Genomic DNA, 17,561 nt, shown 5'->3' with positions numbered 1-17,561 from the left:
AGTTTTGGGTTTGTCTGGGCCACAAGAGACATTTTGTGGGAAATTTGGAAAGCAGAAGTGAAGCAGCAGACGTATCATTTCAATACAACAGCTCAAATGGTAGGTGCAGGTCCCCAGGGGCTGCTGCAGCCACGTGGGCTGTTACTGATATGCTGCCTCTGCTGTGGTGGGGCAGCTGCCACATCCACAGCGACCTCCAGCTCTTTCCCTGCCTCCTCCTTCGGTGTCACTGGCTTCTGGGCCAGGTGGTGTTCAGCCCCATGTTGAAAGGCACCAGTTTCAGTGCAAACCACCCACTTCATCAGTGTTAGAGGCTTGGGGGCAATAAGAGACCTCCTTGGGTTCCACTAATCCTCATGGTTTCCAGCTTGGTGGACAACTTTAAAGGCCAGTGACTGTGTCTGGAGCATCCCAATGCACTCCTGAAGCAGACACAGTAGTCCTAGATTTGTGTGATGCATTCTTATTCTATCCACACCTTGCTTTGTCTTGCCTCGCTGTATATCTTGTAAGCTGCCCCGAGACTTCCTCTTTACCATTCTCAAACCCACATTGGCTTGACTCCTTGGCTCTGAGCTCTTGCTTGCTCCCCAGCATCTGAATCACTTTCCAGCACTGGTGTTGGAGGACTTTCCACTTGGGTGTATCACAGGCAGAAACTTTCTTGTGAAGTGGTCTATTTGGGCAACTCCAGCTGGGGAACCAGGACTTCTGGAACTCTCTTTTTGGCTCCAGGTTTAAAGGATAGGGAGATAGGACATTCAGGACACAACAAAACAGTCCAACACAGAGTACACTAAAAAGATTGTTAGGTGGGGTGGGAGGAATCGCTTGAGCCCAGGAGTTCAAGGCTGTAGTGAGCTATGATTGCACCACTGCACTCCAGCTTGGGCAATGAAGTGAGACTCCGTTTCTTAAAAAAAAATAATTGTTGGAGGAAGGAGTAAATGAATGAACTGATTTGCAGGGGCTTGAGAAGTTTGCAGTCTAAGGCCTTTGTGTGTGTGTGTGTGTGTTTTGTCTTACTGTTCATAGGCACTAACTAATATGTTTGATTGGCTGTTCTATCCAGGGAGTCATTTGGGATAACTGTTTATCCTTAACCTGGGCCAATAATAATCTCAGCACATAAAGGCAGTTGCAGAAGGAACCTCTCACTGTATACTATTTTTGCTCACTTTTTCTTTGCCTGCAATAGGGTATGTCGATGGAAAGTAGAGGAGTCCTTTTTCCTTTCCCATCTAACATTTCTCTACTACTGCTTTCTCAATGATTTATACTATTTGTTCACTACTAAAGGACTGCTGAGGGCAACATGTAGAAGCAGATTTCAGAGAAACAGCTTCCACCTGCTCCCTCCAATCCATACTCCAATCACCTGGGCCCTTCCCGTCTCATCGCTCCCCACAGAGCTTTCCAGGGTGGTAGTTACTTATGTTCACTGTCCTTTGGAAGAGACAGAGATTTGCTTTCTAGCAGAAATGGAAAAGTAAAGGTGTTACAGATGCATTGTGGGAAGCAATGGGAGGGAATCACGCAACTGAAACGGAATGCATTTATCCCCCTTCTCCAGTGGCCCAGCTGTGGCTCACCTAGTGTCTCCGTCGGGGGCAGGCTGCTGTCAAAAAAGCGAAATTGAAAGCCCAGTTAGACTCCCACTTTAGCCTTTTTTAGCTGGCAAGCATGCTTGAAGTAGCTAGGCTGCAACCACAAGGGGTTACCAAAGAAAAGGTTGAAAAATAAAATAGAAAAGATGGCCATCTAGAAAGCCTCCCTAAGAGAGAAGGGAAAATAAATAAATAACCAACTTAATCCCCTTTTCTTTTTGTTAACTAGAAAATTGGGAGCTAGAAAACGATCTGTAATTTTTAGGTTGCTGGATTTTCTCCAATAATAATTAACATGAAAAAGTAACACCTGATGGAGCAAAAGTAGTGTTATGTTTTCATTTGTGAACAGTAGAATAATAAGTGGGCTAAAGGGAGTTCAGCTAATTAGCCCATGGTTATAGCTTTAAGTTCTTCATCTGTTGTAAGGAGAAATCAGCTTTTGAAGTGGGTGGAAAACTATGAAGTTTTTAATATGGATCAATAAGATGTCATAATGGTCTGATTAACAGAGATTGGCAGTGATTTTTGAAATCTGCTTCACATTGCGTGTCTCTTACACAGAGAACAGGAAAATTTAACAGATTCCCATCCCCACATTTCACAAGTATTTGATTATATACTTGTATTTTTTAAAATTATGAATTCTAATTTTTAAAACTTGTGTATTGACGTCATCAGTCTAATTCCTGCTCAGGACCACATTTTCCATGACTACTACAGACTGACCACACCCTTCTCTGAATTTCTTTTTCAGTGAAAGGCAGCGTCACCCAGCTTTGCTCTAGTTATTCAGTGCATAAGACTCTTTTCTTTGCTACATTATAAGCTTTCTGAGTACTGGGCCAACATTTCTCTCTTTCTGCCACCTCCTCATCCATCAACACAATATCACACATATACTAAGCACTTACTATAAATTTTAAACAGCTATAATCATTAATCATTCTAAGTGCACAAGATTCTAGGTTTTTAATCTTTTGTCAGCATTTGAATGTGTATTATTCATATTTATACTTTATCTTAGCCAAAAGGCCGAGAAGCGATATATTCATATTTATATACAAATTACAAAGCGAACCATTGTAAAAAGCCAAATTTCTTTGTTCCAATTCTCTTTTTTGTAATAAAATAGGCTATTTCTCTTTTCTTGATCTAGCAAATCTTGAAACTTTTATATGACATGTGCAAAGACATTAGGACAGACGCTCAGAAAGTTGCACCAACTTTTCTTGTTTTTGCTTTTCAAAAGGGATAAAGTGATATTGAATTAAATTTTATTTCTAAATGCGTTGCTGCACCTGAAAATAATTCTTTCCAAATGAAAACTTATTATCTGTATTTTAAAAACTGAACTATTCCTACAGTAATGTAATGCTATCCTAAAATGTGGTGCTTAGAGATCTGCACATGACTGGTTTGCATGAGGCACTGGATTTTTCCTTTCCTTCAGTAAAGGAATTGTTTTCATAACATGCAAATACAGACATATATTCACTTTTTCACAAATATTTACTGTGTGTTAGGATGCAGGCATTGCTTGCATTTGTATATTAGCCAAGGAAGGGAAAGAGACAGAGGCAAAATAAATCTGGGAGTTTCCAATTCCGCTAGTTTATCCTCAGTTAACATCTGATGATATTGTTAAATTATTTACAGTCTTGCAGGACTTAGGAAACCCCAAAACTGATTTTCCTGTAATTCAGTAAAAATATAATTTTATTACCATCACTGTAATTATAACACGTGGAAAAAATTAAGTTGCAATGCATAATGAAAATTTACGAGTTATGGAAATGTAGATGTAAATTAAGCTTGTCCAACCAGTGGCCCACGGGCTGCGTGCAGCCCAGAACAGGTTTGAATGAGACCCAATACAAATTTGTAAGCTTTCTTAAAACATGAATTATTACTATTATTATTATTATTATTTTTTTTTTTAGCTCATCAGCTATGGTTAGTGTTAGTGTATTTTCTGTGTGGCCTGAAACAATTCTTCTTCCAATGAACCCAGGGAAGCCAAAAGATTGGAACCCCTGACATAAATGATGAAATACCCATCTGACACATTGGAAAAGCTAATATAGAGAAAAAGCATGAAATGCAGACTTTTAGGCTAGTGACTGAGAGACTGACAGCACATCACGGCAGCACGGTAAGTGTGTGTGTTTAAATTTGTTTCAGGAGGAATACATCCACCTACAGTGAGTGCCATTTGGGGCTGCAGTTTTTTCTGAGACAGAGTCTCGCCCTGTCGTCCAGCCTGGAGTGCAGTGGTGCGATCTCAGCTCACTACAACCTCCGCCTCCTGGGTTCAAGCGATTCTCCTGCCTCAGCCTCCCGAGTATCTGGGACTACAGGTGCCAGCCACCACGCCCAGCTAATTTTTGTATTTTTAGTAGAGATGGAGCTCGCCATGTTGGTCAGGCTGGTCTCCATTTCCTGACCTTGTGATCCGCCCACTTTGGCCTCCCTAAGTGCTGTGATTACAGGCGTGAGACACCACACCTGGCCCTGGGCTGCATATTAAAACACGAGTGGTTTAATGTCAGAGTGCTTCTCTCATTCTTTTCTATCATAAACATAACAGAATTTGCCTTTTAACTATTCTAAAGTGGACAGTCCTGTGACATTAAGTATATTCACATTGCTTGCAACTATCACCTCTTCCATCTCCAGAATCTTTTCATCCTGTAAAACTGAACCTCTGTACCTATAAACACTCACTCTCCATTCTCCCCTTCCCCTAGCCTCTGGCAACTACTACTCTACCCTCTGTCCTGATAAACTTACTCAGAACCTCATTAAGTGAAATCATGCAGTATTTGTGTTTTTGGGACTGGCTTATTGGACTTAGTAATATGTCCTCAAGCTTCATTTATATCACAGCATGTGTCTCAATTTCGTTCCTTTTTAAGACTAAATAATATTGCATTCTATGTTGTTATGATCTGAATTTTTATCCCCACCCCCCCAATTCATATGTTGAAGCCCAACCCTTCAGTGTGACTATAGTTGGAGGCCAGCCCTTTCGAAGGTAACCGAGGTTAAATGAGGTACTAAAATAATCTGATAAAACTGGCATCCTTTTAAGAAGAGGAAGGGGCATCAGGGCTTCGTCTCTGCCTTCACCTGCACAGAGGAAAAGCCATTTGAGGACATGACAGGAAGGTGGGCCCCTACCAGCCAGGAAGAGGGGCTCACCAGTCACCAACCCTCACAGCACCTTGATTTTAGATTTCAGGCTCCAGAACTGTGAGAAGATAAATTTCTGTTGTTTAAGCCACCCAGTCTGCGGTATTTTCTTATGGCAGCCCTAGGGAACTCATACATATACACCACACTTGAGTGGCCTCTGAACCTCTTGGCTATTGTGAGTAATGCTGCTATGAACATGCATGAACAAATACCTGAGTCCCTGCTTTCACTTCTTTTGGGTACATACCCAGAACTGGGAAGGCTGGATCTCATGGTATTTCTCTAAGTTTTTGAGGAATCATCACACCTTTTCCTGCAGGAGCTGCACCATTTTACATTTTCACCAGCAACACACAGCATTCCTATTTCGCTATATTTCCCATTTTTAAAACATTTCAATATACTCTGGTCACTGTGAAGAACCTGTGGCCACTGGGGAATGATTGTAGACGTGGGACTGTTGACAACATATTCGAGCCCGTAAAGTTAATTTGCTTTCCCGTAAGCAGTGATGCAACAAATACACAACACTACTTTTGAAGTGGAAATCTAAATAAGCAGGATCCTCAGTGCTATTCTGTATTAGCATAACTTGATCAAAAATTGGCCAGGCGCAGTGGCTCATGCCTGTAATCCCTGCAATTCGGGAGGCCAAAGTGGGAGGATCACTTGAACCCGGGAGTTCGAGACCAGCCTGAGTAACATGGTGAAACTTCGTCTTCACAAAAATCAAAAAAATTTAGCTGGGCATGGTGTTGAGCACCTGTAGTCCCAGCTACTCGGGAGGCTGAGGTGGGAGGATCATTTGAGCCCACGAGATCAAGGCTGCAGTGAGCCGTGATGGCACCACTGCACTCCAGCATGGATGACAGAATGAGATCCTCTCAAAAAAAAAAAAAAAAAAAAAAAATTTCAACATCCTGTGGTGCTAGGTTAGCTAAGGTTATTCATGTTAAAAATGCTGCCACTATTTCCCTAGCAGTGTTCTCACCATGTCTATTGAAAACACATTTTCTGATCTTTCCTCTCTGGGTGCTGTGAAGATATCAGATCAGATATCATCTCAGCCCACACCCCCTGAATTGAATTGTGGTTTTTTCGGTCATGATGTTATTTGTTTTCAACTCCCCATTTCATGTAATCATGTAGCTCATAAATTAAGTTTAGGAATATATTTCTTCACATAGCCCATGATCTCTAAGTGCCAACACTCTGCTAAGTAACATTATCTTAAAATTTTGTTTTAATAGAGGTAGGGTCTCACCATGTTGCCTTGGTTGATCTTGAACTCCTGGGCTCAAGTGATCCTCCTACCTCAGCCTTCCAAGTCCTGGAACTACTGTTCTTGGCTTTAAAGTTGTTCTTTATAATTATTTTCAATTTTTATAGCTTTAAGAAGCCATTTGAGGAACAATTTTTTTTTTTTTTTTTTTTTTGAGACGGAGTCTTGCTCTGTCACCCAGGCTGGAGTGCAATGGTGCAATCTTGGCTCACTGCAACCTCTGCCTTCTGGGTTCAAGTGATTCTCCTGCCTCAGCCTCCTGAGTAGCTGGGATTATAGGTGCACACCACCACGCCTGGCTAATTTTTGTGTTTTTTTAAATAGAGACGGGGTTTCACCATGTTGGCGAGGCTGGTCTCGAACTCCTTCCCTCAGGTAACCCACCCACCTCAGCCTGCCAGAGTGCTGGGATTACAGGCGTAAGCCACCGCGCCCAGCTGGAATAATTTTTTTTTTTTTTTTTGAGACAGAGTTTCACTCTTGTTGCCACGGCTGGAGTGCAATGGCGCAATCTCGGCTCAACACAACCTCTGCCTCCCAGGTTCAAAGGATTCTCCTGCCTCATCCTCCCGAGTAGCTGGGATTACAGGCATGTGCGTGCCACCATGCCCGGCTAATTTTTGTATTTTTAGTAGAGACAGGGTTTCTCCATGTTAGTCAGGCTGTTCTTGAACTCCCAAACTCAAGTGATCCACCCTGCCTCGGCCTCCCAAAGTGCTGGGATTACAGGCGTGAGCCACCATGCCTGGCCAGAATAATTTTTATAAGCATTAATTAACCCAAAGAAAATTGCAAACCCCTAAATTTTGTAATAGTGGTTTTCAGTATGGCATCACCACTCTCTAAATACTTCAATTAATCCAAGATCATGATAAAAGCTTTTAATTACTCTATACTATTCTTTAACTACCTCCTTCGACACACATCAAAGAATGGGGATTTATATTTCAAATATTTAATACCCGTTAGGCATTCTAAATGATCCCTAAGAATTATTTACAATGATTACATTTTCATTTTTTCAGGCTACTTCACACAAAAGACAGATTGAAGTAAAGTTGGCAAGTGAAAGTCAATATTTAACTGGTACTTCACTTGGACATTTTATTCTAGTTTTAAGCTTTGAGGTGAATAATTGAGTGAGGGAGAAGAACAGGAATTGGTTCTGTTTTGTTCAACAGTTTCCTCAGGATTTTATACAAAGAGAGAAGTCATGTCGTTACATTTGCTGAACATATAAACCTAGGAAAAAGAGACAGTAAAATTCAATGACAATTTGGACTGTAAAAGATGCTACTATTTTAGAATTGGGGCTGAAACTCACAAAGTTATAATTTAATAGGACTAAATATGAAGCTTGCACTTAGAGTTTAAAAATCAACAGTCCAAGTAGAGGATAGGTAAGACATTATGCAACAGGTTGGTGTGGAGCATGGAGCTGACTGCAGACTGGAGATGTGCCCAGAGGTTAGCTCAGTTGCCAACAAAGCTGACACAATAACAGGCTGCATTAACAGAGAGCTGTGTTCCAGAAACAAACGCTGCCCCAATTGGGCCACATGGTAGCATTATTTTTGGTTATGCATGCCACATTTTAAGCCAGATGTTAATAAATTGAAGAGCATCAAGAGGCAGGGTGGTTCAGAGCCTGGGAATGTTGTTACATGAATGCCTGAAAGAAGTGGGGAGGCCTAATTTGTAAAAAAGCCTAGAGTGAGCCTTTCCTGGGATCTGATGGGCTATTTAAATGAGACAGGGATTCTTTACCAGAATTCAGAATTCAGACTACTGTGTGACTGTTACAGGAAGGCAGATTTTAGTTCAATGTATGGAAGAATAATTAGACCTGTCCAAAAATTGAATGTGCTTTTGTTACTGGAAATATTTTGTCAGTTGGAGGAACATGTGCTGTGAAGGGGAGCCCCACACAGAGTGCAAGGTCGTACCTGCTGACCTCTGAAGGCTGCACCAACCCAAAGCTCCCTTAGAACATACTGGAAACCATGTATCTCTGCCAATACTGTGTATAGTATGACTGAATTTAGGGCTGTATTTATGTGATTTTCAACCAACCATACAAAGTAGTTAACAACATGCCCGCTAATATATCAGGGCACATATTTATTTCAGCATAGGGATTTTGCCCATGGTCTCTGCTGCAGAAGCAACCAGAAATCACAAGCAGTAGTTTTTGTTTTTATTTATTTATTTATTTATTTATTTATTTATTTTTGTGACAAAGTCTCCTCTGTCATCCAGGCTGGAGCACAATGGTGCAATCACAACTCACTGCAGCTTTGACCTCCCAGGCTCCTGGACTCAAGTGATCCGCCCACCTCAGCCTCCCAAGTGGCTGGGACTACAGGTGTGCACCACTGTGTCTGGTTAACTTTTGTAATTTTGCATTTTTTTTTTTTTAACAGAGATGAGGTTTTGCCATGTTGTTCAGGCTAGTCTCAAACCCCTGGGCTCAAGGGATCTGCCTGCCATAGCCTCCCAAAGTGCTAGGATTGCAGGCATGAATCACTGAGCCAAGCCAGTAGAACTCTTAACTAACCCTTATTGGAGCCTCTCAATAGCAACTGAAACATGGGGACATTTGAAGATAAAATTACCTTTCTATGCAAAAGAGCAGCAGCTTTGTGTCCTTTGTTGATTCTAGCAATATATAAATTGCAATTTCAGAGTCCATAATTAGATGCTTTAAAGAATGAAAACACCAACATGGCTAGTCTTGGGATACTAATTAATAAATGTTAGAAGTTACTTGGCACTTCTTCCCCTTCAGAAACAACAGCAAGAGCATAGGGCAGGAGTCCTCAAACATTATGCATCAAAATCACTTGGAGGGTTTGTTAAGACAGATTGCTAAGCCTCATTTTCATGGTTTCTTTCTTAGGAGATATGAGATGGGCCCTGAGATTTTGCATTTTTCAAAAGTTCCCCAATGATGCTTGTGCTGTTGGTCAGGGGATCACATTTGCAGAACCATTGGTATAATGAATGAATGAACACTGTATGAGAAGCCATGCTATAATCATGCAAAGTATTTATGTGAGTGGTGTGTGGGAGGCTGTTTGTACCTTCTTGAGAGAACCAATTATTATCATCTCTTTCTACATTATTGTGTGACATCACGCAATAGTTTGGCATTGACCATGTTGGAAATGTTTACACCACAGAACCTGGTAAATGCTAAAACCATAGCTTTTTCTCTTGAGACCCCAGTAAACCACTGCTATAGACTCAAAGCAGAATGAAAATATTGAATGATCGAATGTCTAATGCAATGTTTCTCAAATTCACTTCATTCATGGTTTTACTGAATGCTTCTTGAGTCCTGGCTACATAACCACAGCAATATTTTTTCAATTATAATGTGTTAAAAAGGCTTAACAGGAATGGAATTCATGAAATAAATTGTATTCCTGGATTAAAGAAGACAATGCAATATTGTTTTATTTACTAATTATTTAAGAATAGTCAACATCTGATCCACTTTATAAATGTGTATTAAAATTATAACATGAAAATGAACATAGTGATCATTAAATATATGTACAATACTAGTTCATCATCATCTAACATTTACCAACTGCTTCAAATGGGCACTGTCATAATTCTTTACATGAATTATCTCAATTTTTTTTTTCTTTTGAGATGGAGTCTCGTTCTGTCACCCAGGCAGGAGTGCAGTGGCACGATCTTGGCTCACTGCAACCTCTGCCTCCCGGGTTCAAGCAATTCTCCTGCCTCAACCTCCTGAGTGGCTGGGATTATAGGCGTGCGCCACCACATCTGGCTAATTTTTGCATTTTTAATAGAGATGGGGTTTCACCATGTGCTTGTCTCGAACCCCTGACCTCAGGTGATCCACCTGCCCCAGCCTCCCAAAGTGCTGGGATTATAGGCATGAGCCACCGCGCCCGACCGAATTATCTCAATTCTTACAAAAGTCTGTGATGTAGATATGTTATCCCCCACCTTACAGATAAAAAAACTGAGTCCCAGTAACAGGTGTATGATACTGAGGTATCAATGTGTATGTGAAAGAGGCTGGCATGTATCAGATGATCTCATAGGTAATGTCCTGGAAACCTCACATGTAGCATTTCTTTTTAAAAATTTCGTACTGTATCTACTTATTTTAGAGAGAGTTCTCAGTATGTTGCCCAGGCAGGACTTGAGCTCCTAGGCTCAAGAAATCTTCCCAGCCCAGCCTCCCAAGTAGCTGGGACTACAGGTGCATGCCACTGTGCCAGGTGAAATATACCATTTCTTAAAGACACTTTACTGATAACTACATTGTTATTATGTAATTACCATATCCTTTTTTTTCCCCACACAACATATAGGTCATTTATTTTCCTTCTAGTCCTGGGTTCAGTGCATAGATGGCTTCTCTTCACCCTTTGTGTTGACAATTTTCTGCAGGTTGCTGCTGCTGATATGATAAACCTCAGCATAGAAGGTCCTGAGGTCTAGCACCATGGCCCTGAGCTCCCCATAGGCTGCCTCATCTCACTGGTGCACCGAGGCCCGGTAGTCCATTACATGAGTCTCCTTGGAGACCTTGGCCACAGCATCCCGACGTTCTAAGAAGTACTTGGAAATGGTTGTCTGGAAAGCTTCCACTTTGGTCTTGATGGCATTCACCCTCTCCAGCACCTTCTCCTGGATTGCTACCCCAAAATCATTTCTATCTTCAATCTTGTGGATCAGGTGCTGGATCCATGTGATCAGCAGAATGCATTTATCTTTGAGACTCCAGACTTCTGGCTTAACCAGGACAAGCAGGAACAGGACCTTCTCACTCCTAGGGAGAAATCCACATTTAGGAACTTCTTTCATCTGCTTATCTGTTTCCATCTCATCATCCTCGGGTGGAGGGCCTGGGATGGGATGTCCAGTGGGGCCCGGAGGGAAGTCAGGTCAGCCACATTGAGGGAGTACTCTTGCAAGAGCTGATTCAGGTATATGATTTTCTGTGGCAAGAATCTATAGAGGAATTCCTCAGCCTCCTGGAAAAGATTCTGCCTGAAGATCTCCACCTGTTTACAGGCCTCCCCTGTCAGACACACCCCACACGGCTTGGCCATATGCTGCTTCAATTGCTAGATCTCTGGCCTCCTAATTACCATATTCTTAAATATATTTTAAATACATTTTAGAAGAAAATACTGCCGGCATCAAAACTTTCACAGAACAATATTAGAACAACACCGGCATTCTAGGGAAAACAATGTTAGCCATTGGCTTAATGGCGTTAAACTGTAATAACTTTACCAATCCTAACCCTTCTCTTTTGAGCTTTGCCTCTCAAAGGGAGGAACTTCAGCCCTCATTTGTGGTGGGTGGACATTATCAATGCTTGCCACTTTGACTCCCCGATTTCTATGCTTCCCTGAGGTTGTCCTACCTGTGTTTGACATGTTTTAAATTTATGTATTATTAGTAAGTTATTGGCAATCTGTGATTGCTCTGACTTTAAAACCTCTGTTTTTAAGTTTCTTTTGTATCTCTTTGATACAACCAGGATGCATCCTTGGGATTTCTATCTGTCACCACTTAGTATCATCTTCAATTCAGCTTTTTCTTGTTCACTATTTTGTTCAAAGCTGTAATATGACCAAAAATGAGTATTAGGTTGAATGAAAACCTTGGAAACTTGGATGTCAGCATGTACAACATATCCTGTAGGGAGTGTAATCTCACTTTAAAAGGGATCCAACTGTGAGCAATTAGCTATAGAAAGCTGGGGGGCAGGTTTCAGGGATGAGTAACAAGTCGAACTTTACATTGCATTGGCAGGGTGTGGTACATTTTCCCACAGGTTAAAGCCACTAGCTTTTCATCTTGCATAAACGTGGTTGCTCAAATTGGTTTCACTTTGGACTTCTGAATGACCCTTCTATACTGCTTCTGTCTGACTCTTCAGCCAGTTATGTACACTAAAAACCTCTCCCTCTTTAACAAATATTGCAACAAGTTTTCCAAATCTTAATGAGCCACAGTTATAATTATCCACCAGCTTTAATTACTGTAGAATTTCACAAGTTTCTAAACTTCAGACCAACACTATTCAACAGAAACATAATTCGAACCACATACATAATTGAACATTTTCTAATAGCCACATTAAAAAATTAAAAGAGGGTCAGGCGCGGTGGCTCATGCCTGTAATCCCAGCCTTTGGGAGGCCAAGGCAGGCGGATCACTTGAAGTCAGAAGTTCAAGACCAGCCTGGCCAACATGGCGAAACCCTGTCTCTACTAAAAATACAAAAATTAGCTGGGCGTGGTGGTGCACGCCCGTAGTCCCAGCTACTCAGGAGGCTAAGGCAGGAGAATCACTCGAACCTGGGAAATGGAGGTTGCAGTGAGCCAAGATTGCGCCACTGCCCTCCAGCCTGGGCAACAGAGTGAAACTCCCTCTTAAAAAATTAAAACAGGTAAAAATAACTTTAATAATGTATTTTGTTTAATCCAATAAATCCAAATAGTTATCACTTTAATATGAAATCAATATTGAAAGTTATTAACAAAATGTTTTACATTCTTTCTTTTGTACTAAGTATGTCAAATCTGGTGTGTACTTTCGACTTATAGCACATCTCAGTTTGGACTAGCCACAATAACACATGTGGCTAGTGGCTGCTCCATCGGAAAGTATAGTTGTAGACTTGTTAAAACACAGATTAATATTATCTTGGAACATCCATATATCCAAACACGCTAGTTGATGGTTTTGTTGTTGTTGTTGTTATTGTTTTGTTTTGTTTTGAGATGGAGTTTCACTCTTGTTCCCCAGGCTGGAGTGCAATGGTGTGATCTTGGCTCACTGCAACCTCCGCCTCCCAGGTTTAAGCAATTATCCTGCCCCATCCTCCCGAGTAGCTGGGATTATAGACGCCCACCACCACGCCCGGCTAACTTTTGTATTTTTTAGTAGAGATGTGGTTTCACCATGTTGGCCAGGCTGGTTGACTTTTTTTTTTTTTTGAGACAGAGTCACACTGTATCACCCAGGATGGAGTGCAATGGCGCAATCTCAGCTCTCTGTAACCTCTGCCTCCTGGGTTCAAGGGATTCTCCTGCCTCAGCTTCTTGAGTAGCTGGGATTACAGGCTTGTACAACCATGCCTGGCTGATTTTTGTATTTTTAGTAGAGACAGGGTTTCACCATGTTGGTCAGGTTGATCTCGAACTCCTGACCTCATGATCCACTTGCCTCAGCCTCCCAAAGTGCTGGGATTACAGGCATGAGCCACTGTGCCCAGCTGATGGTCTTTTTTAAGCTAAGTTTCTGGAAGAGAGTATTAATTAAACAGCCTGGGCAACAAGAGCAAAACTCCATCTCAAAAAAATGAAACAAAACAAAACAAACAAAAAAACAAACCACTCTTGACCTGGTAGCTTTAATATCAGATCATATAATTAATAGGATGAATAATAATGAATTAATTATGGTAGAAAACAGCTTGCAACTTACTGTGTATAAATAAAAGTGAGTAAATTTATTGAAATTGTGACCCAGTGCAAAAATAGAACAACCATGTTAGGTGCCAGAATTCCCATTATTATTTATCATCAGGTAGAGTCTACCCAGGCTAGGAATCTAGGAACTCATAGAGTGGCTCTTGATTATTTTCACATTTAACAAAAAACTAATGAATACATCATGCCTGTAATCCCAGCACTTTGGGAGGCCAAGGCAGGCGGATTACCTGAGGTCAGGAGTTCGAGATAAGCCTGGCCACCATGGCAAAATCCCGTCTCTACTAGAAATACAAAAATTAGTAGGGCGTGGTGCTGTGGGCCTGTAATCACAGCTACTCGGGCTGAAGCGGGAGAATCGGTTGAACCTGGGAGGCGGAGGTTGCAGTGAGCCGAGATCGTGCCACTGCACTCCAGCCTGGGCAACAGAGCAAGGCTCCATCTCAAAAATAAATAAATAAATAAAAGAACACAGAATAGCTTCAGAAAATCTCTAGTTCCTCTTCAAAATGGACTCAGCTCGGCCTGGGCAACATGGCAAAACCCTATCTCTACCAAAAAAGGAATAAAAAATTAGCCAGGTGTGTTGGCACACACCTGTGGTCCCAGCTACTTGGGAGGCAGAGGTGGAAGGATCACTTGAGCCCGGGAGGTAGAGGTTGCAGTGAGCCAAGACTGCACCACTGTGCTCCAGCCTGGGTAACAGTAAGACCCCATCTCAAAAGATAAAACAAAACAACAACAAAAGAACCCAAAATGGACTCTGCTGGTGATGACTCGTCAAAAGTCTGTGGATAAGTCTAAGTTCCTTTTCTGTGTCCAGCATTTTCTTATCTGGTCTAGGTTAGAATGTTCTTGTCCCCATCAGCATTCACAGAGCCTTTATTTATTTATTTTTTCACTAAATTTTCATTAAACTTTTTCACTAATTTTTTTTTCACTAAAATCTTTTTTTTTTAATTTTTGTATTATTATACTTTAGTTCTAGGGTACATGTGCACAACGTGCAGGTTTGTTACATGTGTATATATGTGCCATGTTGGTGTGCTATACCCATTAACTTGTCATTTACATTAGGTATATCTCCTAATGCTATCCCTCCCTGCTCTCCCCACCCCACGACAGGCCCCAGTGTGTGATGTTCCCCTTCCTGTATCCAGGTGATCTCATTGTTTAATTCCCACCTATGAGTGAGAACATGTGGTGTTTGGTTTTCTGTTCTTGCAATAGTTTGCTGAGAATGATAGTTTCCAGATGCATCCATGTCCCTACAAAGGACACAAACTCATCCTTTTTATGGCTGCATAGTATTCCATGGTGCATATGTGCCACATTTTCTTAATCTAGTCTGTCACTGATGAACATTTGGGTTGGTTCCAAGTCTTTGCTATTGTGAATAGTGCTGCAGTAAACATACATGTGCATGTGTCTTTACAGTAGCATGATTTATAATCCTTTGGGTATACACCCAGTAATGGGATGGCTGGGTCAAATGGTATTTCTAGTTCTAGATCCTTGAGGAATCGCCACACTGTTTTCCACAATGGTTGAACTAGTTTACAGTCCCACCAACAGTGTAAAAGTGTTCCTATTTCTCCACATCCTCTCCAGCACCTGTTGTTTTCTGATTTTTTAATGATTGCCCTTCTAACTGGTGTGAGATGGTATCTCATTGTGGTTTTGATTTGCATTTCTCTGATGGCCAGTGATGATGAGCATTTTTTCATGTGTCTGTTGGCTGTATGAATGTCTTCTTTTGAGAAGCGTCTGTTCATATCCTTAGCCCACTTTTTGATGGGGTTGTTTGCTTTTTCCTTGTAAGTTTTTTTAGTTCTTTGTAGGTTCTGGATATTAGCCCTTTGTCAGATGAGTAGATTGCAAGAATTTTCTCCCATCCTGTAGGTTGCCTGTTCACTCTGGTGGTAGTTTCTTTTTCTGTGCAGAAGCTCTTTAATTTAATTATATCCCGTTTGTCAATTTTGACTTTTGTTGCCATTGCTTTTGGTGTTTTAGACATGAAGTCCTTGCCCATGCCTATGTCCTGAATGGTATTACCTAGATTTTCTTCTAGGGTTTTTATGGCTTTAGGTCTAACATTTACATCTCTAATCCATCTTGAATTAATTTTTGTATAAGGAGTAAGGAAAGCATCCAGTTTCAGCTTTCTACTTATGGCTAGCCAATTTTCCCAGCACCATTTATTAAATAGGGAATCCTTTCCCCATTTCTTGTTTTTGTCAGGTTTGTCAAAGATCAGATGGCTGTAGATGTGTGGTATTATTTCTGAGGGCTCTGTTCTGTTCCATTGGTCTAGATCTCTGTTTTTGGTACCAGTACTATGCTGTTTTGGTTACTGTAGCCTTGTATTATAGTTTGAAGTCAGGTAGCGTGATGCCTCCAGCTTTGTCCTTTTGGCTTAGGATTGTCTTGGCAATGCAGGCTCTTTTTTGGTTCCATATGAACTTTAAAGTTTTTTCCAATTATGTGAAAATAGTCATTGGTAGCTTAATGGGGATGGCATTGAATCTATAAATTACCTTGGGCAGTATGGCCATTTTCACAATATTGATTCTTTCTTTCCATGAGCATGGTATGTTCTTCCATTTGTTTGTGTCCTCTTTTATTTCACTGAGCAGTGGTTTGTAGTTCTCCTTGAAGAGGTCCTTTACATCCCTTGTAAGTTGGATTCCTAGGTATTTTATTCTCTTTGAAGCTATTGTGAATGGGAGTTCATTCATGATTTGGCTGTCTGTCTGTTACTGGTGTATAAGAATGCTTGTGATTTTTGCGCATTGATTTTGTATCCTAAGACTTTGCTGAAGTTTCTTATCAGCTTAAGGAGATTTTGGGCTGAGACAATGGGGTTTGCTAAATATACAATCATGTCATCTGCAAACAGGGACAATTTGACTTCTTTTCCTAACGGAATACCCTTCATTTCTTTCTCTTGCCTGATTGCCCTAGCCAGAACTTCCAACACTATGTTGAATAGGAGTGGTGAGAGAGGGCATCCCTGTCTTGTGCCAGTTTTCAAAGGGAATGCTTCCAGTTTTTGCCCATTCAGTATGATATTGGCTGTGGGTTTGTCATAAATAGCTCTTATTATTTTGAGATACATTCCATCAATACCGAATTTATTGAGAGTTTTTAGCATGAAGGGCTGTTGAATTTTGTCAAAGGCCTTTTCTGCATCTATTGAGAAAATCGTGTGGTTTTTGTCTTTGGTTCTGTTTATATGCTGGATTACATTTATTGATTTGCGTATGTTGAACCAGCCTTGCATCCCAGGGATGAATCCCACTGGATCATGATGGATAAACTTTTTGATGTGCTGCTGGATTCGGTTTGCCAGTATTTTATTGAGGATTTTTGCATTGATGTTCATCAGGGATATTGGTCTAAAATTCTCTTCTTTTGTTGTGTCTCTGCCAGGCTTTGGTATCAGGATGATGTTGGCCTCATAAAATGAGTTAGGGAGGATTCCCTCTTTTTCTATTGATTGGGATAGTTTCAGAAGGAATGGTACCAGCTCCTCCTTGTACCCTTGGTAGAATTCTGCTGTGAATCCATCTGGTCCTGGACTTTTTTTCGTTGGTAGGCTATTAATTATTGCCTCAATTTCAGAGCCTGTTGTGGGTCTATTCAGGGATTCAACTTCTTCCTGGTTTAGTCTTGGGAGAGTGTAAGTGTCTAGGAAATTATCCATTTCTTTTAGGTTTTCTAGTTTATTTGCGTAGAGGTGTTTATAGTATTCTCTGATGGTAGTTTGTATTTCTGTGGGGTTGGTGGTGATATCCCCTTTATCATTTTTTATTGCATCTATTTGATTCTTCTCTCTTTTCTTCTTTATTAGTCTTGCTAGCAGTCTATCAATTTTGTTGATCTTTTCAAAAAAACCAGCTCCTGGATTCATTGATTTTTTTTGGAGGGTTTTTTATGTCTCTGTCTCCTTCAATTCTGCTCTGATCTTAGTTATTT

General features: G+C 40.9%; 1 protein-coding gene and 1 pseudogene across 2 annotated transcripts in view; both read right to left on the bottom strand.

Moving 5' to 3' along the window:
* RAPGEF2 (Rap guanine nucleotide exchange factor 2) overlaps positions 1-17,561 on the bottom strand; it is a 486,440-nt gene that overhangs the window by 345,422 nt on the left and 123,457 nt on the right. The gene's annotated exons all lie outside the window — the stretch shown is intronic.
* LOC701695 (proteasome activator complex subunit 2 pseudogene) lies at positions 10,418-11,186 on the bottom strand (annotated as a pseudogene). The gene has a single exon (XR_011955.5). The product of XR_011955.5 is annotated as a proteasome activator complex subunit 2 pseudogene (transcript).

Source organism: Macaca mulatta, chromosome 5 (assembly GCF_049350105.2).
Source record: "Macaca mulatta isolate MMU2019108-1 chromosome 5, T2T-MMU8v2.0, whole genome shotgun sequence".
In the NCBI taxonomy this organism is placed as follows: domain Eukaryota; kingdom Metazoa; phylum Chordata; class Mammalia; order Primates; family Cercopithecidae; genus Macaca; species Macaca mulatta.
This window is presented reverse-complemented; position numbering and strand designations above follow the sequence as displayed.